Source organism: Pinus tabuliformis, chromosome X (genome assembly GCF_031772625.1).
Source record: "Pinus tabuliformis cultivar Carrire ecotype Pingquan chromosome X, CPIR1, whole genome shotgun sequence".
Classification (NCBI taxonomy): Eukaryota; Viridiplantae; Streptophyta; class Pinopsida; order Pinales; family Pinaceae; genus Pinus; species Pinus tabuliformis.
In genome coordinates this window covers 1,406,062,237-1,406,089,376 of record NC_142308.1, presented here as the reverse complement: position 1 = coordinate 1,406,089,376, position 27,140 = coordinate 1,406,062,237, and the positions used below count along the sequence as shown (strand labels likewise).

The window sequence follows — 27,140 nt, the reverse complement described above, 5'->3', positions numbered from 1 at the left end:
GTTGAGGACCTATCAATGTTATGCATTGAGGCATCAGAGAGAAGCACTAAGGAACTCTTGACTGAGTGAAGGGCTCCTCTTGTTTTGTGTCTATTCCATAGTGGCCACCTTGTGAATGAGAATAAGCTCAGGATCTGTAGGCTAAAAGAATTTTTACTGACCTATGAGTGGATGAAGTAGAGTGGCCTTCATCCTTACACGAATAGTACCTTGAGAGATGTTGGCCCCTGGGGTGTTTGCTATGTAGAGTAACTATGAAACTACCCATAGTATTTGGGTAGAACTATGGGCTTGGTATGGTATTAAGGGAAATTATGAGTTAATTTGATGAAGGAGATGGCCTTTATGACTCCAACTTATATTGTTGAGTATAACTTTCCTCATGGCTTCTTGGTCTAGCTTGGGAGTGGCCAAATGCAAGAAATATTACAGTGCAGCTAAGCCTATGGTGGGATGGAACATGGTTCACCCTTTATCAGTTGTAGACAACATAGGATATTTATTAGACAAGTACCCTTATGGAATTCAACTATTTAATGTAAACTATGTTAATGAGATGGAAATGATCATTGTTGATGTGTATTATGTTTATGTGCTTGTCTGCCTAGTAGGCACTATGGTTTATATGATGTTTATTAATGGTGTGAAATAGCAGATTTGGCTGAAATAGTTATATAATATCCATATGTCCCTAATTATTTTTTAATGTACTTATGTGTTATGCATTTCATGTTATGGAGAAGAAGGAATTGGCATATTAAGTTTGGGACTAAAGGAATTCTAGTCCTAGTCATGGCTAGTGTCCATGGTTTGTTATTAGATAGACTGGAGAAGCTCTAGCTAGTTGAAAGTTTGAAATAACCATGATGTACATTATTTGGATTATTGAATAGATGTAAGGTTATCTTGGATTGGGAGAAGAGGCCTGAGGGTCTTAGAAGAGGTACATTGGTTGTAGTGGCATCTCTAACCTCATGTGAGAAGTCGACTAGTTAACAAGCTAAGAAAGTCTCTCTACATATATGCTTTGATAAAGAAAATATGGGAATTGACTATTTTTTCTAGTTGAAAGAAATTTTGGGTTGAGAGAGCCAAGCTATAGACCCTAGTATTATGGTTGAAAAGGGGGTTGTAACTAACAACCATCCAGAAGGGGCGTATTGAAATATTGGGTCCCAAAAGAAAAGAAGAAGCGCCTTTTGGGGAAATGCTAATATGGCACAGTCCCAATGGAACAAATTGATACTTGATGACATAATCTCTATTTATCAAACACGTTATCTAATGACACTGGAGTATTAGAATCTGGGACTTTCAAGAGATGACATCAACATTACATCAAAATTGATGATGTGGCAATCATATGTGTATGACATGTGTCACTCATATTTAGGGTTTTTAGCATGCTATCTAGGTAAGTATGAGTGACACATGGCACACTTTAGTAGTTCCATGTGGAAAGGGACACGTCAAATTCCACATGGATGATAGTGATTAGATGGTGGAGAATGAGGTGGAAGGCTCAATTTCCCCCCAATCCCTTAGCATGTCAAGATTCATGGTGTTTGCTAGTTATGGGAATTTTATCGATGATCCGATATCATAATAATCCATATCAACTATATCACCATAATGGAAATTCTTCATAGAATATCATGGTTATGGCTATATCGACATATTGATCCACCGAAGTATTGGCATACCACAACCTTATAGAATTGGATAAGGCACATTCAGTGGAAACCCTTGAAATGGCAAGGTCTAATATAAAATGTGGGTCGAAGATGTGGATCGATGTGGGGATAACATGTGGCCAAGGGTGCCATGTAACATCCACGTGGTTGTACACATGATGATGATGATGATGTGGCATTATAAGGGGTAAATCTTGAAGGAGCATAACTTTGTGCCTGTAGCTCTGAATGAGATGAAATTTATATTGTTGGAAAGCCATCAATGAGAAGAATATGGTGGTGGCATCAAAATAGTGATGGGAGAATGAGACAATTTCATAACCCCCATATTCATAATAAAATTTGAGGTTGATTCTAGTTATGCCCCACAACTATAATATGGCATTAGTGGGTTGGGAGTGCTTCAATTCAAATATCACAACAGACATCAAATTTTCTTGGGAACTCCATCATAATCATGGATTGGCATATCGTCTTTAAAAACCATAGCCAAATCATCCCCCACTCTCCCCCCATGCTCCAAAATATGGGCAGGAGGTGATCGCTCTTGCAGAATAATTATTTGTTGCATTCAATATTAGCACGAGAGTACAATGGACATGTAAACCCTTACAAAGATCCTCTATAGAGTCATGTATCACCATATCATACAAACATACAGGAAGTGACACCATGAAGAACATCACTAACACCACAAGAAATTTGATCAAGAAACATGACGACATAGCACTAAGGAGCATCATCACCATCCAAGAATCATGAAGTACATCATGTGATAATGAAGAATGAAACAACAAGGAAATCATCCACACCTACTTCTCATATAAAAGAATGTAAGATCATAATTGTGCTTATCCAAAAAGCACTATCTTTGAGCAAAATAAAAGGTGAGTATCCATAATCCATCAACGTCCTAGCAAGTTACCCTTAAAAATATGTCATGTGATAAGAATCACAATTTACCACTCATGCCAATATGAGGGTAACACAATGAATAAGGTGGGGCTTAGGCCTTAATAGGCCTAAGTATGGCCCTGAATAAGATAAATGTTAATTATGCCTCTACTTCTAGGGAGCATAACATTGTAGAAATTTATAGTATATTTTGAGATAATACTTATAATAATATCTTTATATACTTGTTAAACTCTTGCACTTGAACACTATGAACCTTGTCTTTAGATTTTGAAACATTCACCACACACCTAATTTGTAGGAGGAATGTCCATTGAAGGCATAATTAGGGCTTAAGTGAGGGATTCTTACGTGCCCTTCCTGTAACAAATTAAAGGTACATATAATTTAATAAATGGGTTCTTCTAGTCGACCTTTAGGAATGTTAAGCCCTTAGTACAAATTATGGAGATAGGTTATTGGATATGTATAAGAACTTTGGTAGTATTTCATCATTAGGTGGAGGAATTTTCTATTGTAAATTCAATGGAATTACAATTCCTTGTCCATGTAGAGCTTCCTAGCCTTGCTATTATTTTTTGGCTATTATAATGTCTTTTGTAACATTCAAGAAAAGTTAGTTGCCTTAAGACTAACATATTCATTAACCCACAATGATAAAATACGATCCATGTTTTGGATAATTTTATAAAGATATCAAGGGAATCTATTAATATTAAAGTTGGATTGTAATTCATTCACAAACCATCCACTAAATTAACGTTCCTAGCACTTGTCTCGATTGCTAGATTCTCGATCATCATATCTAGGATTATGCATTGATGACTAGGAGTCCCACAAATTTTGTCATTCCATGGGTCTCTTGTGATACTTATCTGTAATATACTCCCAAGGGTAAGTAAGAGGGATTGAACTTGGTTAAAAATAAGAACTTTGGATGACAAATAAACCTTTTAAAACATAGCACAAAATTGTATATCAATGGGTTGCATAGTAAGAAACACATATGGAGGCTTTGTAAGCATCAATTAAGATTGAATGTTAGCTCTCAAAGGTTTTGAACCTTGTATGAACATTAATCACTAAGAAAAATCTTTGTCACCTATGTTTAATCTTGAGGGAGATAAGAAAGCAAAGCTCTAACTAAAAATCCCATGATAGTGAATGTCTAATTTCCACCCATACATGTTCAAGTGTATAGTGCATTTAGGGTCTTGAATGTGGTACATAACATGGGTACAAGAAAATGTGATAATGTGATTCACCCTATCTTGATCCACATGAATCTTTAATTTTGGAATATCAATGGATTAGGAGATGTGGAGGAAAGGAATGGCTAGAAGAATGTTGTTATTTTTAGGACGTATACTTAAAATGTTCAATTTAAATGTGGAATATCATAGGCTCAAGACATATGGAGGAAAGGAATGGATATAAAATGTTGTTATATTTAGGCTATATGCTTAAAACGTTCACGTGAAGTCAAAATTTCATAAGAGTTTACAATGATGATTATGCTTGATTTCATATGGCCTAAAGCCATAGCATTTTTGGCATCAAATGATAAGGGAAAAGTGCATGCAACCCTAATTATCTCTACCAAGCTTTTCTAATGTATTATACTATATACCAAACCCTTATCAATGTTAATTTTGAATCTCTAACCCTATATGGCCATAATTTAGGCCTAGCTAACATTTACACATTAAATGGTGCCTCTGAAGCTATTACATTCTATCAATGGAAGGTCAATAAACTTTCTAATGTGATCTGGCTCATCCATGGTAATTTCAATATGGCATAGTGACTAGAATACAAATAAGGCCTCCTCCCTCATCATTGGTTCAATATAGAAAATGAAATATAGTTTATTCAAGATCAAGCCTAGGATCTTTGTATGAATCAAGTGTGTACATGAGATAGTGTTAAATATCTAATCATTATTCATAATATTATCTTTGTTACACTTATATTAGTATGTCTTCTTCCCTTATCTTCTTCCATTCTTCCATTCAATATTTCATTCTTAGGATCAAGTGGTCAACTCTTCACTTATTGACATGCCAACCTAGAGGAGTAGTATGGGAATAGCTAACCCTATTTCTTCTCTTATATATAAGTTATGGAGAATCATGAATAATTTACTTGCACCTTGTATTTTTCTCTTGTATTTTGGATTCCTCCCCTTGAAGTCACATCTCAATAATAATTTTTATTCACCAGTTCATGTATTATTGCAATGACATTATTGTGTTTATTATTTATTGCATTGCTTTGGGAAATTTGGATCATAATAAATAGTGTAAGAGTATGTAATTATTGGGCCAACTCCTTTAAGGAGTATCCTCAAATCCTAGAGCTATAACTTTTGAATTGAGTGTTGCTCAACTTTCAAGGAAATAAGATACTTAAATGTGTTTATGGTTTAAATTAAAATAGAATTTAACATTAAATTGTTTTCAACATAGCTTGTTCAAGTCATGGTTCGAGTCTTGTATTAAAGAACTAAGAAAATAGTAGGTTTCAACCAATTGTTTGTATCTTCTAAATTCTAGATGTAAATTAAGTGTGCCCAATTCGTCTAAATTAAAACATCCAAGGTTGTTACATATTTGGATTTAAGATTGTCTGACATCAAAATCATGTAGTTAATATATGCATAAGTGTGCTCTCTAAAGAATAGCTAAATATGTTTATTAATTCAATCATAACTTATATTTGGCATATCCAAATCACACAAGACAAGTTTAATTAGGAATAAGACATTTTAGACTATTGTAAACAATTTCACAGAAATTGGAGTGGAAATCAACAAAGACATAACAAATACAATGTTGATCTAGTGCAAACTAGTCAAGATAAAAGGTTTTAATACAACATGTGAGTGAGTTTGGTATAACTTTTGATTGTGGCATTCAAAGAAGGCTATTAAAAAGAATCAGGTTGTTTGAAGTTGGGTTTGCAATGATATAACTGTTTGAAGTTTCAAATTTGAATTTGAAAGGAAGAGGTCAAACTATAATTTTCAAGTGAACCCTTTAAAACCATATTTTTCCCTTTGATTTCTTTATCAATAGATTTGAATTAGTCTACTTCTTAGCATTTATGCCCTATAGAATTAGCTAGGGCATGATTACCTAATGGCACCATTGCAAAAGGAGGGAGAAGTTTAAGCTATGGACAAGGCCTTATGAGAATTGGAGGTTATGGTGATAACAAGTGTGCCTATATACAATGAAAATGTGAGCAACAACCTTGAGAAGCGAATGGATTAGTTGTTGGGAAGGCTCCTTCAAGAATTCAAGGCATAAATGGATAGTTTCAAGTACAAAATATCATGTGGCATGACTTTATAATTGATTATCATTTCATAGCTCCAATCAAACCAACGAAAACCGACAATTTTTTTAAGATCCTCCTCTTGTGGGGCACTACATTGCTTTTTGGCTTTAAAAGTGAATCATCTCCAAAAAGTGGGCATTAAAAAGTTTGATGCCAATGACGTCCTAACTTGGGTGGGCCAACTATAATTCCCTACTTGATCCTATCATGTTAATTTTGATTAGTGTTTAATTAACCTAAAAATATTGACTTATAATTATTAAGTAATATTGGTATATATATACACTTGTGAATATGTAGTTTTATTTTATTGATATGAGTTTTATTATTTGTTATTATTCAATTCCCAAGGTGTCTTCTCAAAATTACTTTTGGATAAGATATGGTCTTCTCCAATTTATTTCTAAATCAAATATTCATACTTCTATTCCCAAGTTGTCTTCTCAAATCTACTTTTGGATAAGATATGGTAAGGAAAGTCATGGTCATTAATTTAAAAGGATGAGGGGGTAGTTATGTTATTAATGGTAAATGGTTGAGGTGGATGAGAAGAAGAGACATAAATGGAATGAGGATGAGAGGAGAAGGGGGGGAGATCCTTGTTCTTTATTTTGGCATTGGAGGATTTTATTTTTGGGGGAGGAGGAATGTGGATAAGGAGAAGGGAGATAATGGAAAGAAAAATGAGAGAACTCAAACTTGGATCCATTGGAGAGTGTTTGTTTTAACTTGGATACACTACAACTCATTGGACTTGGGCTCGGAGGGTTAAGGAGCCTGTGGACGTTCCCTAGGATAGGAAATCATTCCTAGTTGGTTGGGAGGAAAATTCAACCGAGTAGCTAGAAGGAGCATCCCAACAAATTTAGGAGCATCTCAACCAAGCCACTGGAACATGTATTCTTCCATTTATGTAAATTGCTGCCGAAAAATAAAAAAAATAAATAAAAAATTCTTACATGTTTAATACGTTGTTGATCAAATTTTACTTGTATGTTTTTAGCAAGTGAATGTAGAGATATAAACATGACATTTTTTGCTTTTTATAATTTAATTAAATTATAAATTTGGATTAGTTAAAATACCTAGGTTAGGTCCTCACATATGGTATCAAAGCACTAGATTCAAAATCTGAGGCTTGAAGCCCACCAATTCATTGTGAAATTATATTTTATATATTGACCCAACGCACCTTATTATAGTCTTGTTATAATCTTTTGTAACGCTACGTGCCTGTAAGAAATCCACCCTGCAGTATTTAAAAATAAAAATAAAAAATTATCCTCTTATGAGATTAATTGTTTTTGGAATTATATATGTATCCCAATTACTACTCACTAATTGCTTCAAGATGTTAAATATTAACAAAATCGATAATAAAATATTATTATGATTGTGCACATCCTATAAAAAAAAATTGGAATTTTGACGTGTGGGTTAAAATATAGAAGCAAGTGTGTCGTATTCGTTTATTGCAGTCTGCCATATCCGTTCATTATATATGGAATTGTTGTCATTGTTGTTGCCATATATTTTGTAGTTGACATAGTTCCCATATCCATTATAGTTGTGTATCATATATGTTTGTTGGTGTGTTGTTATTGTCATATTTGTCATTTTTGTTGTTGTATATGTATTTGTTGTTTCCCTTGCCAATGTTGAAAAACATGAACCACCAACATGAGGGAGGCAAGCGATAATGCATACTCGGCCTTCTGTCTCTATAGGTATTCCTCAACCTTTCTTTACTTCCACTCTTACTACTTAGGACAAAAGGGCTTACTTGCTTTCTCCCCCACCTTCCTACACTAAACACCAAGCCAAGATAAGCATATGAGGGGACCGAGTGCCCATCTTTTCGAACCTATGCTACCATTTTCTACCCCTCTTACTGAGACCTGCAATGTAACAAAAGTAAAAAAAAAAATTGAGAACTTACATTTCATTTGTTGGTATTCATGGCATGGAAAGTATGTAGGATTGATCCCAATTCATGCTCATAGCTGGTGTGATTTGTTAATAGAATCCTAATCATCTAGCTTCAACACCTCCTTCCTCATAAATTGATTGGTATTTTAATTAGTCTGTGTTTGTTCCTTTCCCTGGAGGCCATAATCGAGGAACCCAGACCTCTAACAGATGTCCCCTGGATGACTTAATGACATTAGAGGAGCACAGATACCTGGCAAGGCATCACCAAAAAGTCCGCTCATTGGGAATAATAGTAGTTATAATTAGCTATATTCCAGTTGCCATGGCTACAGTTGGGTTAAAAAAAAAAAAAAAAAAACATAATAGCATAAGTAAATAAAACCACGCCAAATGAATCTTCCCATGAAAATCCAAACTTTACCTCGATTTAAAAAAAATACCTACTTACTCCCTTTCCTTTCACAAAAGGAATTACAAGTCAGTGTTTTTTGTTTTCCGACCCAAAATTATTGCTTATATAGCTCCCCGTGCATATTTCTGGTGTGACTAGCCTAATGATTAATCCAAATGAAATTTTTGGAGCCAAGGGTTCTCCTTGATTGCCAATCCAAATACCACCTTAGACGTGTCACTTTCATGTGTACTTATTTTTACTAGTGCAGGTCGATAAATGAAATTTACAAATACAAAATGCTTAATGTGTGCCAATCCAAACCCCAATAATCTGTAGTAAGCAATTGTGTTATTATTCATAAAAAAAAATAGTTCATATTAAATTATTTGAGAAACCACTTCTCTAGTGGGTTAAGAAATAGATCTAGATCACTCCAAGTTATCAAAGACTAAATCTAGCAGTGTTATATGAGTAATAAAATCTCTCTTAGCTAAATAAGTAAACATGAATAATGATAATTCATGATATAGAGGGCAGGAGAATTTCAGTGTTATATGAGTAATAAAAGCTCGCTTAGCCAAATAAGTAAACATTAATCATTATGACCCATGATATAGAGAGTAGGAGAATTTTCTTTTAAAGATTAAAGAAATATATAAAGCTGATTTGTTCATTTCGCTCAATGGAATTTTAAATGGTCAAGAAAACCATGTCTTGTAAGGATTTTATTTTTTACTCTTTTTAAAAGTCCCTAATGATCAAAATCCCTAATACGTTTTGGTAAAGTTTGTGAGTGAATATTTTAGGGTTGTGTAGAATCAACCAATAAAACACTTCTTTCATGCAACCATTCAGGAAAAACAAAATTAACACTTCTTTCATGCAACCATTCAGGAAAAACAAAATTCATGGTTGGGATCAATAAAGTGATTTCTTATTTTTCTGCAACCATTCGGGAAAAACAAAATTCATGGTTGGGATCAAACAAGTGATTTCTTATTTTTTTGCAACCATTCAGGAAAAACAAAATTCATGGTTTGGATCAATCAAGTGATTTCTTATTTTCTGCAACCATTTAGGAAAAACAAAATTCATGGTTGGGATCAATTAAGTGATTTCTTATTTTTCTGGTGTTCTCGATAGTTTTGGGATTCTAAAATCTTTTTACTAGCCTTGATATTAGTGCGAACTATGAGCAATTCTAGTCTAACTTGAGGGTTTTGTTTAATAATTAGAGTGAAAAAAGAAAACTAGTAATAATACATATAGTTAGAGTTATATATGTGTGTGTGTGTGTATAATAATAATTAAGGTTACTGAAAAGAGTAATTATGTGTTAAGAAAGCATCAAAGTATGACTAAAAGGTGCATTGCACTAGTAACCTAGCTAGTATCAAGAGAAAATTGTAGGTTATATAGAGTTCACACATGAGAGGATTTAGTAGATCCTTGGGGATTTTCTTATTATTAGTAATGCTCATTTATGAGTATAGTTAAAAAAAAAAAACCTATGCCTATCATTTTATATATGTGTGTGAGTCGACTGAGAGCGGACAAGTCCTAAGTTTCATTAATAAGTCTCATGTGTCATACAAATAATTGAACAATTCAAAATGGTGAAGACGCGGGGAAATCAAGGTCAAGGAGTACCATCACAAGGACCCCCTACAAATAATCCATTGCCATTTGTTTAGTCAATTTAGTGTCCTAAATTGCTACATAAATTATCAATCCAAGTGTCGTAAACTAATGAAGTGTAGTGCACTATATGTGCTAAATAACCCTTTCTTACCTCACTATTTTCAAGTTTATGTTGTTTTGGGGGTTTGTTCTTTTGACTCCTAAAGTTCTGCAATGTAATTGAAATCTTAATCTACTGCTGATAAAAACCTAGAAGAATGAAGTGAGAGTATAAAAGTGCTTTTTAGGCCAAGTTTAGAAGTGGATTTTTCAAAACAAGAAAGTGAAGACAAAGCTTATCTTCTTGCTATTGTAATGGTTTCAAAAATATGAGATTAAAAGACTCTTAAAACTGTTATCTACAAAATCAAAACTTGAATGAGAAAATGGAATTGCGGCTGTCTACAACCAACTAAGAATGAAATACTAAAAACAAAACTACTTCTGCTGTGTATTCTACTTGCAAAATTAAAGTCTAATGAACTACTGCAATTAAACTAAAGGAAAGAAACAAAAATGAAACTGCAACTATACTATTTGTGAAAGCAAAACTAGATGAAGCACTGTTACCACTCTGCTATATAATTTATGGAGAAATTAACTCCTCATGATAGCAACATTTGAGAGATTCCATTCTTCACCATTCTAAAAGAAGTAAACATTAAAAGTGCAAGGAAAAACTCAGTCATTAGTAAGGCATTTCACCACTTAGCCTTAGGTTCAACAATAAACGAAGGGCTTTTGGAAATATCTCTTTAAATCATGAGTTGCTTAAATTGACAAGAAAATGGCATCAAGCTATCTAACTCTAAACTAATGAATCAACAAGTAATCTCATTTAAACACAACACTTCGCCATTTAGTTTGAAGATCAATCATCAATGAAAGGCTCTGGAAATATTTGCTTATAACATGATGTTATAGGCATATTTGGGCACATCAACCCCAAACTTATATGTCGATGTATTAGGGCTCATCAACCCCTAAAAGAGTTGTTTCATACACTAAAGGAACATAGTCATCTAAATACATCATTCCCCAAAAGTTCCATCTGAGAAACCATCCAGAAATAGACTAAATTGAACCATACTGACTGCTCCACTGGCAAAGTGTGATGCATACTGAGTGGTACACTGCTAGGGTGCGATGCATACTATTTAGGCCTTCTATAGGGTGCAATGGGCGAGGATGGACAAATGTCTGGGACAGTTTGTTAGTTGGTTGCTCATGGAATCTTCTAGAAACTTCTCCTGTGCCACTTGCCTCTCTGAATTCGCCCAAAGATGAATAAGGGATCTAGGAAATCTCCAATCCCTTCTCTTGTGGAACCAATTGTAACAAGTGGAATGACACTAATCAAACCCCATGGATGACTCACACCCTTGCAAACATCTATAAATGGATCTCCAATCCAAGAGATCAGGAGGTTGGAATATTGTGAATTGCAAGGAAGTGCTGATAGTTTGTAATTGAGGAGAAAGCATTGTATTCTTATTGGTGTGATATTGCTATTTCATGAGGTGAAGAAGGATCGAAGTTTGGAGGATGATGCCGGATCAGACAACTAGGTTGTAATTCTTCTTTCTATTAATAAAGCTCTTCAAGTTTTCTCCCATATGATTGTGCAATTGTGAATGTTATCATTTGTTCATTATATATCAGATTCTGTAATGTTTATGTTGTAATAGATCACGATGCTTTGATGGTACTTTGTCGCTGTACTTGTGCAGGTACTCTCCAAGCGTGTTAAGTACGGGGAGGAGTTGCAGGATCTACCAAAGGAGAGAGAGATCAAGCAAGGGATTAAGCAGAAGTTCCAAGTTGGTCCTATTATCTTTCTCTTATCTATTACACATAGAAGAAATCATTGAATTGCTTTAAACTGTTGTTTCTAGGGTAGCTGCCAAACCTAGAGGGCTAGCATTCTTTAGGAATACTAGTTTTCCCATAAACAAATTGGCGACTCCGCTGGGGAATGAACAGATGTTTGTTTGTTGTTATTGTTTGTTCTATGTTCAATTTGATAAACTATAGACAGAGTTTGAAGTCAGCCAGGTAGCCTTCGAACTGCTCTTGCTCTGCAATTGCATAGTAGATGAATGCTGCTTCAGTCAATCTCTGGTTTAGTTTATGAATTAAAAATTTGACTTGCAAGCACATATAGATGCCCTTTTGGTAGCTCAGTAACCTCTCAAGACATTCCATCATACTTTTCTCATCATTGTTCATCAAAACCCAACTTAATTCATTGAAAACAACTCCACATTTGAGCCAAAACCCATTTAAGTTGCACTCCCTGGACCATCGCACCGTCTTCCACTATGATGTAGTATGCATAGCACCTCCCAAGTGTAGTAAGTGTGATGCATCTCAGTTTCTGTGAAGCCTAGGCGCGATTATTGATTGAACTCTTTTTCCATCTAGAAATTGAGGGTTTTTGACCTATTTTCAGTTTTGTTTGGTTGTTTTGCTACAAATGAACAGTGCCTCTTTACTGAAGCTTACTTGCATCACTTAGATCAGCCTCAATTACATTAGGATTAGTGAATGTTTTTGTGTATTTGTTCCTCATTTACAATCCTTTGTCGAAAAGTTGTTTTAGTCAATTTGTCGCTTTGGTACAAAAAGTGTCGTAATTGTCGTTTTTTTTCGAAAAGAGAAGTGTCGTAAATTCTTCCTTCCCTTGATAATCGATTGAAATTTTCTTGATGCATTTGATTTGATTTATTTATATTCAAAGTGTCGAAAGCATTTTTGTTCAAAATTGAAAGTGTCGTTTTTTGAGTCTTCCTTTCTCTTTTGAAGAAGAAATTGTCGAACATGTCATTTTGAGTGAAATATTTTAGATCTTTGCTACATTTAGTTTTTCTTTTGGCATCTTTCACATTAAGGAAAGCAAAACATATACATGCATTTGCATTTAGCATTTTTTATTTATTTGTGTGTGAAAATATGATTTAGGGAAATGCATTAGTGTGTGCTCTTTGCTCTTTGCTTAAAAGCACTGTTATCTTCTTTCCCTAGTAGCTAGGATTTTCATTGCTCAAATAAACAAAGATTGTTTATCATGATAGTTGCATTTTAGGAATTGCGAACATACATCACGTGGTGAACCTTCAAAGGCAAATTTCAAGCAATATCAACTTAAAATGAACCTCAATTAACTTAACAACGCTTTGGAATTTAATGCAACACACTTAGAGGTCTAGGCTAGAGACGTGTTCTGGCGTCGTTAAAACTAGTGGATATCATTTTCATTGAAGGTTGGGTGATTCCTCCTCCTTGATACGACAAGTGCTAGCACGGACTTGTGCTCCCCGTACCGTCACGTATATATTGGGAGACCACAATAGGCTTGAATCCTTTATCCATAGGAAATTGAGTCTGCGCCTTATTGATCACAAGGCATTGAACACAACATTTGGGAAGATTGACTGCAGTACATAAGTCCTTGGTAATTTCTCTTTAATTTACACCAAGGTGTATGTTGCAGTTTTGCGATTGGTTTGGTAAGCCCTTTGTCTAGATTTTCCAGAGTAGTCACTTTCGTTCCTTTTTGACTCCTTAAAAGAAAAGGTCCATCTGAGCACTTGTCCTTTCAGGCTCATCAAAAATCAAAGACGACTAGAGTCATCTTTAGCTTTTTCTCAACTCTTTAAAATTGAAAAAGCAAAGTTGCGTCTAAAGTGTCGTTAAAATTAATTGATTGCAAATAACATCCCTATTCCTTAGTTGGTCTTAGGTTGAGACATATGGCGACAAATCCAGAGTCCACTGATCAAGGAATCGCTTTTGATGGGAATCCTAGTCCTTTTCCTTCTTTCAGAAATATTGGTGCTCCTTATAAGGCTACATTGTCCCTTCCGGGATTTACCATTGGCTTGCCAGTATGGTTGTTTTCAACCTCCTTGGTTCAAAATGTCATGATTTCTTCGTAATCGATTACACCTCCAACTGGACAAAATCAACCTCCAGTTGATCCTAAAGTTGACCCTTTGCCTTCTTCCTTGTTTGTTTCTCCCTCCCTCTCTTCCTCTTCACTTGGTGAAAGTATTGGTACTAGTAACCAGGTGGCTAAGAAGAAGAAGAAAGGGAATAAGAAGAAGAAGAAGCCAATTCAACAAGGGGGCAACCAAGCAACCATTGCTCTAAATGCAACATCTGTTGAAAATCTGTCCATTAAGCCTCACAAAGTCAAATATCCATGCAAACTTTGTGCGGGAGACCATCTTCTTCGAAATTGTCCTGATATTCCTCAGATCTTAGAAGAATGGTCTTCACATTCACATCATTCCATGTCATCAACCTATGGAGATCATGTTGGTGACACACCATCAACTAGTGATAGTAAAGTTCATGGAAAGAAAGGAAAAGTTAAGTTTCCATGTAGGTTATGTAAAGGGAATCACCCCATTTACCTTTGTCCCTATCTAGATGAAGCCAAGAAAGTGTTGGATAACTGTCGTGCTTCACCACAACAACTTCCATCTGGTTACAGGAAACTCTCCCTAAATCCTTCACTAGTTGATGAACCAACTGACCAAAATCAATCGTTGATCGAAACCACTCTCTCTGAAAGTGAATCTTATGAGTCTATACTCGATCCAAATCAACAGGTCAAGGTAACGGTTGACCCGATTTCACCTTCAGCTAATCGTACCTTTTTCTAAGAGAGTGAAAATCATACCACTCAAGTTCTTTTTGTTTCCTCAGATTCAAATGAGCTTGGGGGCAGTGCACCTATTCTATCAAGATAGGAGGAAAATCCTCGAGTTCTCATAACTCAAGGGGTTAATTATCCCGTTTCTACAATACCCCCTCCAAGTAGTCCAATCACTTCCTTTGATTGGAATCAACTGGCAGGATCCCGCCTTCCTTCTTATGTGCCTTTCCAGATCGTAGTAGAAGTTTGTAAAATGATTGTATCTTGCACTATTATAGAGGAAGGTGCATCAGTGAGTATCCTTTACTCAACTGCTTGGCACGCGCTCGGTTCACCACCGCTTGCGCCTGTTACACAGAATCTGTTGGGCTTTAATAAAGGAACCAATCGACTGTTAAGGATCCTTCCTCAGTTACCTATCAATTTGGGAGGAAAAACTGTTTATCTGAATGTGATGGTAGTCCTAGGACCTTTAGATTAAAATTTACTTCTTGGGTGTGACTATGTTTATCACATGGGAGCTATTGTTTCAACACTCTTTCGAGTGATTTGTTTCCCGCATGAAGGTAGGATTGTCACCATTGACCAACTTTCATTTCCTAGTCCAAATATAGCTCCTAGTAAACCATCATCCCTAAATGGTCCATTTATACCAATGGTATCATCCCCGCCATAGGTTAATTATGTGGCAACCTGTTCCATACCTACATCGACTGACGATCAATTCAGTGATGTTGTACATTATGTACTAGGGGCATTGGAACCAGATCTCTCCTTCATGACCACTTATGAGTTGTGATCAAGGGATCCGAGGATAGTTCTTTGTCTTGTGTCAACCTCGTTAAAAAATGAAACCAAGGGTCTTCGAGGATAGTTCTTTGTCTTGTGTCAACCTCGTTAAAAAAATGAAACCAAGGGTCTCCAAGGATAGTTCATTATCTTTTGTCAACCTCATTTAAAAAAGAAACAAGGAGTTCGAGGATGGTTCGTTGTCTTGTGTCAACCTCATTAAAAAATGAAACAAGGAGTACAAAGAGAGTTTCTTGTCCTGTGTCAACCTTGTTAAAAAATGAAACAACTCCCACAAGGATAATTCCTGGTCTTCTGTCAACCTCTTTAAAAATGAAACAAGGGTGTTTGAGGAGAGTTCCTTGTCTTGTGTCAAACTCGTTAAAAAATGAAACTAAAGGTATGAGCATAGTTCCTTGTCTTGTGTCAAGCTCATTAAAAAAAAATAAACAAGGTACCCTAAAGCAAACTTCCAAGTCGAGTCTTTGATTAGATATCATAAAATCCCAGTCGAGTCTTTCACTTAATCTCGTAAAAGAACCTTCATTCCACCCACCTGATAGCCATGACTAGTCTACTTAGGTGAATGTAATGAAGCTTGGGGGGCATGCACCTAGTGGTAAAGATAAGTTTCCCTGTAGGTTATGTGAAGGGAATCACCCCATTCACCTTTGTCTATCTGGACGAAGCCAAATAGGTGTTGGATAACCGTCCTGCTTCACCGCAGTGACTTCCATCTGGTTACAGGAGACTCTCCTTTTCATCATGCTGGGGGCATGTAAACCAATTCAAGCATATTTTTTCGTTTTAAGCTTGTGTAAAAAAAAAAACTGAAGCCAAGCATAGTTTGTTTGTTTCAAGCTTGTGTAAACATGAAACCGAATCCAAGCATAGTTCCCCATGGTTCAAGCTTGTCTAAAAATGAACTCATTTTCAATTTTTAACCCTTGTGATTTCCATTCTGTCAACCTTTTGAGCCTTGGTTGTTTTCATCTCATCACCACCATCTCTTTGGCCGATCATACGCTTTCACTTGGTTGTTTTACCCGTTTTGAGGAACAGTTGCAATGAGTGGTCTTATTAGCCAGCCGTTCCAACATCACCGGAACCAGTTTCTACCCTAGAAACCACTCGTTCCTAAAAATAGAGTCCTCTTTAAACCCTTTTCAGACTCGTTAAACATGAAAAGATAGTCGAGTGCTTGTCTTTTCCGGCTCGTTGAAGTATTGGAAACATCATCCCTCCTGTATTATTTTATCCTTTTTCGGACCTGAGGGATTACTTTACGAAAAAGAACTTATGGAGTTTTATTTTCGTCCCTTTTCAAGCTCTCTAAACATGAAAAGTAACAAGTTATCCTTGTCGTTAAACTTGTTAAAACAACAGCGACAAACTTGTCCATCTAGACGAGACCGAGTTTCAATTTTGCTAGACTCGTTAAAATATTAAATAGCGACAGGTTTTCCCGAAGGGTGAATTATAGAACAAGCATATGTTATCCTCCTCAATCTGAAAGAGGTACTGGTCAACAATGACTGGGGAAAAAGGGAAAAAACTTGAAGAATTTATGGCAGCAAGTCGCTCTTGAACATGACACTTTCACTTCATCTCCATTATTGAGTTGGGTTGGGTTATTCCGTTCACCGGTCATCACACCATTGGTCTTTCATACCATCCATATTTTGGGATTAATGCTACCAATTCATCTCAGTGTCGTCGACATGTTCAATAGAAGTCATTCAGTTGAGGAATCACCATCCAGTTAATGTCTCATACACTGCAATACCTACTACCTTCATTTTTTCATGACCACCATTCTTGAACCTTGTGTCGTCAGTTCGTTTTCACCTCCAAAATCATTTTTCTTCATTTCGTGTCGTAGATGTGGGATACATCAAGGCCCTCCTATGACGAGTCACTTCTTGTCGACATCAGCTCATTATCCAAGAAGTTGACTTAGAAACAACCCTTTCAATACTTCGAAGCTTGCATACATCAATGGCAGGTTTCTCACTTCTAGCGACAGGTTGACATCAATGGCCTTCGACTGAAAGATTTTGCGTGGTGTTCGACATCGGATCATGTATTCACACCACGTGAATTGTACTATAGTACCTTGAGGATCATTATCATTATCGGTGATCCCTCTCGCGTCTGTTAACAGCTCACATCATTGGCTGGTAATCAGGCGATGTCTTTCCATGTTCGACTTCATAACATCTCTTCACATGGTTTGACTTGTACATCGACAAAGATTGAACGAGTTTGAAGACCCCAGATCTAGTTTCATCCATCCGGGCTGCGATATATTCAGGGATATAAAAACATCAAATGTACAAAGGCTCTACACAGATGGTCATCCTAATCATGGATTGCGACTCTATATCTGTAGAATCACGAGTCTGTATCTGCAGACGACTATCTGATCTATGTACATGAAATGAAATTTATAAAGCTGAGCATGGGAATGCCTCCCTCAGCTGGATCATGAAAATTATATTATGATGATGTATTGTATTGTAACTTATGCAGGTCACCTTCTAGTTCGAAACTTCGGATCCTCATGATAAAGCATTTCACCCAACATGAATATTTACGACCTCATGCTTTAGGGGGCAACTGTTATAGACATATTTGGGCACATCAACCCCAAACTTATATGTTGATGTATTAGGGCTCATCAACCCCTAAAAGAGTTGTTTCATACCCTAAAGGAACATAGTCATCTGAATACATCATTCCCCAAAAGTTCCATCTAAGAAACCATCCAGAAATTGCCTAAATTGAACCATACTGACTGCTCCACTGGAAAAGTGCGATGCATACTGAGTGGTACACTGCCAGGGTGTGATGCATACTGTTTAGGCCTTCTATAGGGTGCGATGGGCGAGGATGGAAAAATGTCTGGGACAGTTTGTTAGTTGGTTGCTCATGGAATCTTCTAGAAACTTCTCCTGTGCCACTTGCTCCTCTGAATTCACCCAAAGATGAATAAGGGATCTAGGAAATCTCCAATCCCTTCTCTTGTGGAACCAATTGTAACAAGTGGAATGACACTAATCAAACCCCATGGATGACTCACACCCTTGCAAGCATCTATAAATGGATCTTCAATCCAAGAGATCACGGGGCTGGAATATTGTGAATTGCAAGGAAGTGTTGATGGTTTGTAATTGAGGAGAGAGAATTGTATTCTTGTTGGCGTGATCTTGCTATTTCATGAGGTGAAGAAGGATCGAAACTGGGAGGATGATGCTGGATCAGACAACTAGGTTGTAATTCTCCTTTCTATTAATAAAGCTCTTCAAGTTTTCTCCCATATTATTGTGCAATTGTGAATTCTATCGTTTGTTCATTATATATCTGATTCTGTAGTGTTTATGTTGTAATAGATCACGATGCTTTGACGGTTCTTTGTTGTTGTACTTGTGCAGGTACTCTGAAAGCGTGTTAAGTACGAGGAGGAGTTGCAGGATCTGCCAAAGGAGAGAGAGATCAAGCAAGGGATTAAGCAGAAGTTCCAGGTTGGTCCTATTATCTTTCTCTTATCTATTACACATAGAAGAAATCATTGAATTGCTTTAAACTGTTGTTTCTAGGGTAGCTGCCAAACCTAGAGGGCTAGCATTCTTTAGGAATACTAGTTTTCCCAGAAACACGAGTGACTACAATAAGAAGGAAAAGGTACTGAAAAACAAGAAATCTCATTCATAAATCCCATATTTCACCATTTAATTTGAGGATAAACCATCAATGAAAGGCGGTGGAAACATACATTTATGTAATGAGTGACTATCCTAATAAGCAAAGGCATGAAACAACTTAAAAAAAAAAAAAAAAAAAAAAAAAAAAAAAAAAAAACACACTAAGGAACAACAGAAGAAATGATGCTACTTGACACAATTTAAAAACTACAGTTAAGAAACTAGAGCATAAGAGAAACTAAAGAACTACTTCTAAACTAGAATGCACCTATCTGAGTTAGTAGAAACAAGTGACAAAAGCTGCAATGAACACAATGTTAGAAACGATTATGGGCATAAATAAAAACACAATAAATGTACAACTAAACCAAAGCAAATAACAAATGGAAATGTACAAAAACAAAAAGTAACCTCGAGCAAGCAGGGGCCCTCTGCACGGCCTAGGACTAGCAACACAAAATCACTTCACATGCTCATGTATCCATATGGAAAAAACATAGTTTTTATATTGAAAACAAAGTACTGAATGTCTCATGCTTACAAATGGAAATTACACTACTTCATCATCAAAAACATTAACTAGTTCTGCGTTCCAAATGCTGTGTGGTGGGCCCTAGTATTGTAGCAATAATGCTACAACTCCTGGAACTCCCTTCTTTAATTTTATCAACCCGGTAGTTCGTAACAAACTTGGAAGCGACGGTGCTGTATGCACAAGTACTAGCTCTTGCCGCAGCTGTCACTTGGTCAGCTGGCACAAGTCCGCTAGGAGCTTAAGCCAACTTCTATGAGCTCTTAGAAGAAGCTTTTTAATTGATGGATGAAAGCTAACTCGAAGGAAGCTAATCTAATTGCGAAAAGAAAATGAAAGCCAAAAAGGAACGCAAACCCTAGCAAACCCTAATTCTACCAGCTAGTCCTACTGATGCAAAGGAGAGCATGCAAACTACTGGAAGAGATGCCATTACTTCTAAGAAGGTAAAATGCATGTGTCTAAGTTATCACTATCTGAAGAAAACATCTTTTTGTATTTTTGTTTAAGTTATTAGAACTATCATGCATGTGCTTTTAACTGGATTTTCACTGTGCAGGGGTGGATCAAGGAGGAGAAATGCTTGGAAAAGGTTGGGAAGACTCGGAGAGGGTCTAAGGGATCCCTATCATCCTTTCAGAGAGTTTCACAAAGTCAGGATGCCATGCAACCGTGTTTATGAACTTCCACAGGAAGTCTGCAGGGGTTTCTACAGGAAGTTCTGTAATTCTTCTACAGGATGTTTCGTGATTGGGTTTTTGACTGATAGGTGAGTGGGAGAGAATGCATGAATGGGTAGGGAGGTAGGGTAGGGGCCTGGAATGACCCAATGACTGAGGGATGAGGTGATGAGAGGGTGTGGAAGTCTAGCTTGCATCAAAGAAGGTTTAGGCAATGGAAAGGCAAGAAGGTAGGGTTACGTGGCAAAAGAGCAGATGGGAGATGAGGAAACAGACTTGGTGATGGAGGAGCTGATCTGGACGAGGCTCAGATGAACGAGGAGGTGATGAAGGTGCCCTGCATAGTGTTTACCTGATCAAACCAACTACGTCTTGCATACAATCAAAATATTAGATGATCTATCTAACAATTTAATGAGATCAGTGAACAACAACCTTATTCATGACAAGAATCACGTACAACATGTGAACAAAACATTATCAAAGAGATATAAACGCATGACTAACTCCTACCAATCCATCCTAAACATAAAAAGCTACTTCAACCATCAAAAGCAACCTAAGTAACAAAGCACGAATTAAATCTAAAGAGCAGACTTTATTTTAAGAATGCAGCGAACACACATAAAGATAAACAAGGGAGGTACTGGGCGCTTGAGATGGGCCCAACCCCAAGAGCTACAGCCTCCCAAGAGAGATTTAGAGCTGGTGCAAAGCTGGATTCATCTTTATTAATCAAGAGTGAAGAGTTACATCAAAACTGTCCACAAGGAGAGCTTGAGAATGAGCTGAAAGCAAAGCTAATCTATTGCCTACAAATCGAATTACAAAATGACTACAAAAAGGCTATGAAATGACTAACTACTAGCTACTATCTACTCGCTAACTAGCTAACATCCACTGGCTAACCCAAATGAGGCCCTAAGCCTTCTTATTTATACAAATTGAGGACCCAACAGTCCTCCTAAACTTTAGGGACTCGGCTGCCCAAGACTTGTAGTTAACAGCAGTCCTACTTGACTTGCTTGGCTGCCCTTGTGCTCATTGATTTGGTGGCCTTTGAACTCCGAGCTGATGGTGGAGAATTCGAGGTAAGGGCCCATAAATGAGGGGGACACCTTCCTACAAATCCTCTCCCTTGTCTTCCCACGAATTTGGCTGCCAAGTGCTCATTAAGACCTTCAATTTTGTCTCCAAATTGACCAAAAAGGCTACACAAAGCACCCATTAGACTTGTTGGCATAATGACTAACCAAATTCACTCTATTAACATAAATATAATCAAAAACATGCAATAAACTAATGAGAATGGTGGATTAAGTCAAATCAGGAGGTTGAATGAGCCCAAATAATTGTCCATTTTTGGGGCTCATCACTGAGATTTATATGAAAAATTCACAACTGTTTTTAAGAGAAATGTCTTCTACAACAGACACGTGAACAGGTAGTGCATCCGGGAATTTAGTCTTCAGTTGGGTCGAACAGTAAATCTCTGAATAGTGGCTGTTGGATTTGGTTATGCAGGTGGAAAACAACATCCTTAGCTTTAGGAACATGCCTCAGATTCATTTACATGCAAAAACAAAGTTCTAGTTGCTGTAGGACTTCTCCGTTGACTCCCCTTTGACCGGGGTCTTTCTCCTCGAATTTGATCAAATGGATAGGACACCATCCATGTATTGACATTTTCCCATCTACCCATGTGGCTCGTTTCTTCTATCGACACCTGTAACCTGCAAAAGTATGGAGATGGCTGCGGAATGGCTGGTTAGCTGCGGAATGTGGCTACGTTCCGTAGCTGAAAAACAAAACCCTATCCAAATAACACACATAATAATATAATTTGAAAATCACTAAAATGTACTCCTGGAAGCAACATGCAATGGCTTTTGATGGCTTAGGATGCATTGGCATGGGAAAACAAAGGAAGAAGGATGAAGAAATTGCTTGAAAAAGAGGCAGTTTTGGAACTCAACATACCCCCACTGTGAAGCTGTTGCATGTCCTCATGCAACCAAAATTGTAACAATCCTTCTTCTACTGCATTTGCTTTGAAACCTCAGCTAGAACATCCAACCTTTTCTTGTTTCTCTTTGCTGCCATTGCCATTCTAGGCTTTCTCATGAGGAATCTATATTTAAGGTTGATGAGGGCCCTGCTTAGCTTCCTATTTTTCCTCTTCAATTTTTTGTTTTTCTTATGCCACAGACCCAAATGAAGCATGGTATTATCATGAATGATTTTGTCCAGCTTGTTTTTCTCTTTTAAAGCTTCATTTTCCTTTTGAATATGCCTATTTAAGACCTCTAACTCATATATTTCTTTCTTAAGTGAGTGAATCAAAGTCTCTTGTGATGTAGCTAGCTGCTCAGGGTTGGATGAGGTCCCATGATCTATTTTTGTATTCTTTTACTCCAATGACTCAATATAGTCATAAATCTGCTGCTGAACTGGGTCAATCTCTGGAGATACTCTTCTTGGACTACTTTCAAAGTCTAGTTGAGGAGAATGTTGTGGACTCTGCTCAAATGAGATGTTATCTTGGGATTGAGTTGGAGTCTCCTCTCCCAAATCTATGAATTGGGCCTCTTTTGTCTTTGTTTTCTTCATTTTTCCTTTAAGCCTATAGCTTCTCCTTAGACTTTGTGAGCCTATGTTTTCTTCTTCTATGACCTGTCTTCTTTTCCTTTTTTATTTTTCTTTCTTGGACTATTCCTTAATGTGGACTAATTTCTCAGAGAGCAATTGTTCCTCTTCTGATGAGGGCTCAGGAGTTTGATAGATTTCCTCAACTTTTCTTTTTATTTTTCCTCTCTGTTTTGTTTGCTTCATGATCTCAGTTAGAGTTTTAGAGAGAGGTTCTTCCTCACTGTTTTCTTTTGCTAAACTGGTAGGAGTATTTTGAATTGCAAGAGTTGTTCTCCTCCTCCTACTCTTCTTTACTGAACTCCCTTTAGGTAACTCAGGTGGATCTTGGAAAAAGTTCCTGATCAGGAAGTTTTCCCATGTGTCTCCTATATCCTTCAAGTAATTTTCAACTAGAATTTTTATGAGACCATGGTGATAAAGGTGAGGTTCTATATCTTCTATTTTCTTTTGAACAGTGGTGGACATCTTCCTTAAGCTATTCAACAGAAAGTAAGGGAGATTGATGGTTTTGTTTTCCAAAAAGTTCATCAACAACCTTATGTGATACATGTACATTGAACCATATCTACCCTCACATGTGATAAATTTCTAAATAATCAAGAGCAAACTACTCCATTTATCCTTTAATGTAGAGATGGGAATTCCTCTTTTGAAAATTGAGATATCCATACCTGGGTTTCGGAGAATAACTTTCCAAGCCTCATCATTGAATTCCTTATTTTTGAACCACCTCTCTCCATCTTTTGGAAGTTCGGTTGTAGCTGCAATGGAAGATTCAATCACTGAGAATCTTATATCACCAATCTCCACTTCTACCCCATCAAAAGATCTTGCAAATGTTTTGGTGACTTCTTTGTGATGGCCATTGAATTTCTTGATAAACTTCAGCCAACCAACCTTCTTCAATGTCTTCTTCAACTGAGGGTATCCCTCCATAAACTTGACTCCTATGGGCTCTGTTCTTACAATGAGACCCATTCTGCTTTTCTTCACTGTGTAGAAACTCTGTAAACGGTGGTTATATGGGAACAAAGCAGTTATAGGGATGGAAATGGAATACCAGATAACTGTAGAAAAAATCGATGGATATGGAACTGGAAAGAAAATATGATGGATATGAGAATGAAGTATGGAGGGTATACGAAGCAGGAAGACTGTATGCATGGGAACAGTGTGGAGGATGTAAGGACTGGTGCACACGTAGACTGTGTGGAGGCAGAGTGTTACTCATACACAGAACCGAGAACTGAACGAATAGTCTGAGTGCTTGCGTTCATAAGAAGGCTGCGGGAGTAAAGAAAAATGGGAAACTATGAGTGTGAAAGATCCGTATTCAACTGAGTTAGTTCACATAATTAGCCATTTAAACAAGTGGAGTAGGAAAGTACAGTGAAGTATGAGTTAAAGTTGGAGGCAAATCATGAGACCATTAAGCATTAAGTTGGAAGGCATGGTGGAGTTATGACAATAATCAAATCGCATTATGATATGTCAAGGAGTAGTGATTATTCAAATTATACAAATTATGGTTTTATAATGCTATTTTAAATAGGTTTTATTCTCACCTTTAGAACCATACCTTTCCATTTGCTAACCTTTGATTGTTTGCTTTTGTAGGTGCTTAGGTGCTGATGTGTCTTTAGAAGTTGATTTCCCCTTCAATACCTGCATCTGGCTTTTTATTTTTATTTTTTTGGCTAATGATCAAACTATTACTGCAGAGTCAGATTGGCTACAGAACAGGATTAGCTGCGGAACTAGAATAGCTGTGGAATCAGATCAACTGCGGAATTGGAGAACAACTGTGGAATGTAACACAGTGAATGAAATATGACTTGATGAATGAATGAAAATAGAAAATGACTGTATGGATGAAACATGGCAGAATGGAAATGAAAAGTGGATATGAAGAAATACTGAAGAAAAATTTATTGATGGAATGTGGTGGTGAAATGGAGTGAAATTTGCAGAAATAAAATGGAATGGAATGAAATAAACCATGAATAAAATGAAGGACCTTCCTCTTTTTTTTTTTTTGGAAAATATAGGGTGTCAGAGTCTTCTGATTTTCACCCTATATTTTCTGTATAAGGATGCCAATCAGTGATTGGTTTTCAAGCTTATACATTTTTTTTTAAATTGATGAAAAGAACAAAGACTAAGTTGGTGGAGAAGAATGATTCTTCTTCACCAACTTCATTTCAGAATTATTTTGAAAGATCTTGATAAACTCCTCCTTTGAGATTGGCTTTTGATAAATCTTCAACCTATGACCATTCACAAGGAGAGGAGTTTGATTCTCATCTATGGTTCTGATTCTTACTACTCCATTACTGAAAACTTTTTCAATCTCATATGGCCCAAGCCAATGAGTTTGAAATTTACCTTGAAAATCCTTGAACTTTGAATCAAATAGAAATGCCCAATCTCCCTCTTGAAACCTTTTGTCCTTGATGTACTTGTCATGCCACTTAGCTCTTTGTTGCTGAACTAGACTAGTCCTTTGAACTGCTTCTTATCTGATTTCATCAAGTTCATTCAACTGCTCCAGTCTATGCTTTTGAGCTTCTAATAGATCCATCCCCAACTTAACTGCCATCTTGAAAGTTTTAACTTGGAACTCAATGGGAACAGGACTCGCTTTCCATAAACAAGTTCATAAGGTGTATGTCCTGTTGTGTTTCTCCATGTAGTTCTATAGGCCCACAAGGCTTCAGGAAGCTTTTCTGCCTAATCTCTTCTATGTAGATGCACAGTCTTGGTGAGGATTCCTTCAATCACTTTATTTGTAGACTCCACTTGACCATTTGCTTGTGGATGATAGGGAGTGGATTTCCTACGCTTGATCTTGTACTCTTCCATAAGCCTCTCCACCTTTTTGGATGTGAATTGAGATCCCTGATCTGTCACAATTTCTATTGGAACACCAAAGCGAGTAAAAATATCCTCAAAGAAAACTAACTATTGTCTTTTCATTAGCAAAAAGTAATGCTCTGGCTTCTACCCATTTGGTGACATAGTCAATACATACCAATATATACCTTTTCTGCTTAGATGGAGGATTATTTGGTCCAATAAAGTCCAATGCCCATTTTTCAAACGGTTCGATAAGTACCTGAGGTTGTAATGGCATCTCATTTGAGGGAGCAGGTTTCCCTACCCTTTGGCAGCTGTCGCACCTTTTGACATATTCTTTTGCATCTCTGAAGATGGATGGCCAATAATATCATAAAGAAAGGATTTTATAGGCTATCCTCTTGTCAACAAAGTGTCCACCACACGGCTCATCATGACATGCTTTGAGAATATCAGGCATTTCATCTTCCTTAACACACCTTCTGATCATAAGATCTGGCCCTGTTTTCACAATTCGTTAGAGATCCATGAATATCTTGAACTATTTTGAATAATATTTCTTTTCTCTCTAGGAAATAAATGTGAAGGTAACTTCCATGTAACCAAATAGTTAGCAACATCTGCAAACCAAGGAGTTTGAGTAGTTACTGCAAATAGATATTCATCAGGGAACTTATCCTCAACCGGAGAGTCTTCTTTGATATTTTGAATCATGGACAAGAAATTAGCAACTATGTTCTGTTTCCCATGTCTATCTGGCATAGTAATATTGAATTCTTGCAAAACTAAAAGCCATATTGTAAATTTTCCATTAGTAATAGGTTTATTCATCAAATATCTAATTGCAGAGTGATCTATATGAACAAAAGTTTCATAGCCTGTTATATAATGTCTAAACTTGTTAATTGCATGAACAACAGCTAAGAACTCTTTTTTAGTCACAGTATAATTCAACTCAGTGGGAGTCAAATTCTTACTTGTATAGTAAATGGCATAAGGAATCAAATCTTTTTGTCCTAGTACAGCTCCTAGAGCTGTATCTGAAGCATCTGTAGAAATATGGAAAGGAAGTTTCCAATTTGGTCCTCTTAAGATAGGTGCTTCAGATATTTTTGTTTTCAAGGTTTCAAATGCTAGTTGGCAATCAGGATTCCACTTGAATTCACAATCTTTTGTAAGCAATTTGAAGAGTGGAGATGCTACTTTGGTAAATTTTTCTATGAACCTTCTGTAATATCTTGTAAATACTATAAAACTCCTAACATATTTTTGGCAATTTGGAATTGGTAACTTAGAGATGACTTCAACTT

The 27,140-nt window shown here is 36.6% G+C and overlaps 1 pseudogene; it reads left to right on the top strand.

The window, feature by feature from the left end:
* Nucleotides 1-24,056: 24,056 nt before the first annotated feature.
* The window catches only part of LOC149145288 (protein ILITYHIA pseudogene), a 37,484-nt pseudogene continuing 34,400 nt past the window's right edge, over nucleotides 24,057-27,140 (top strand).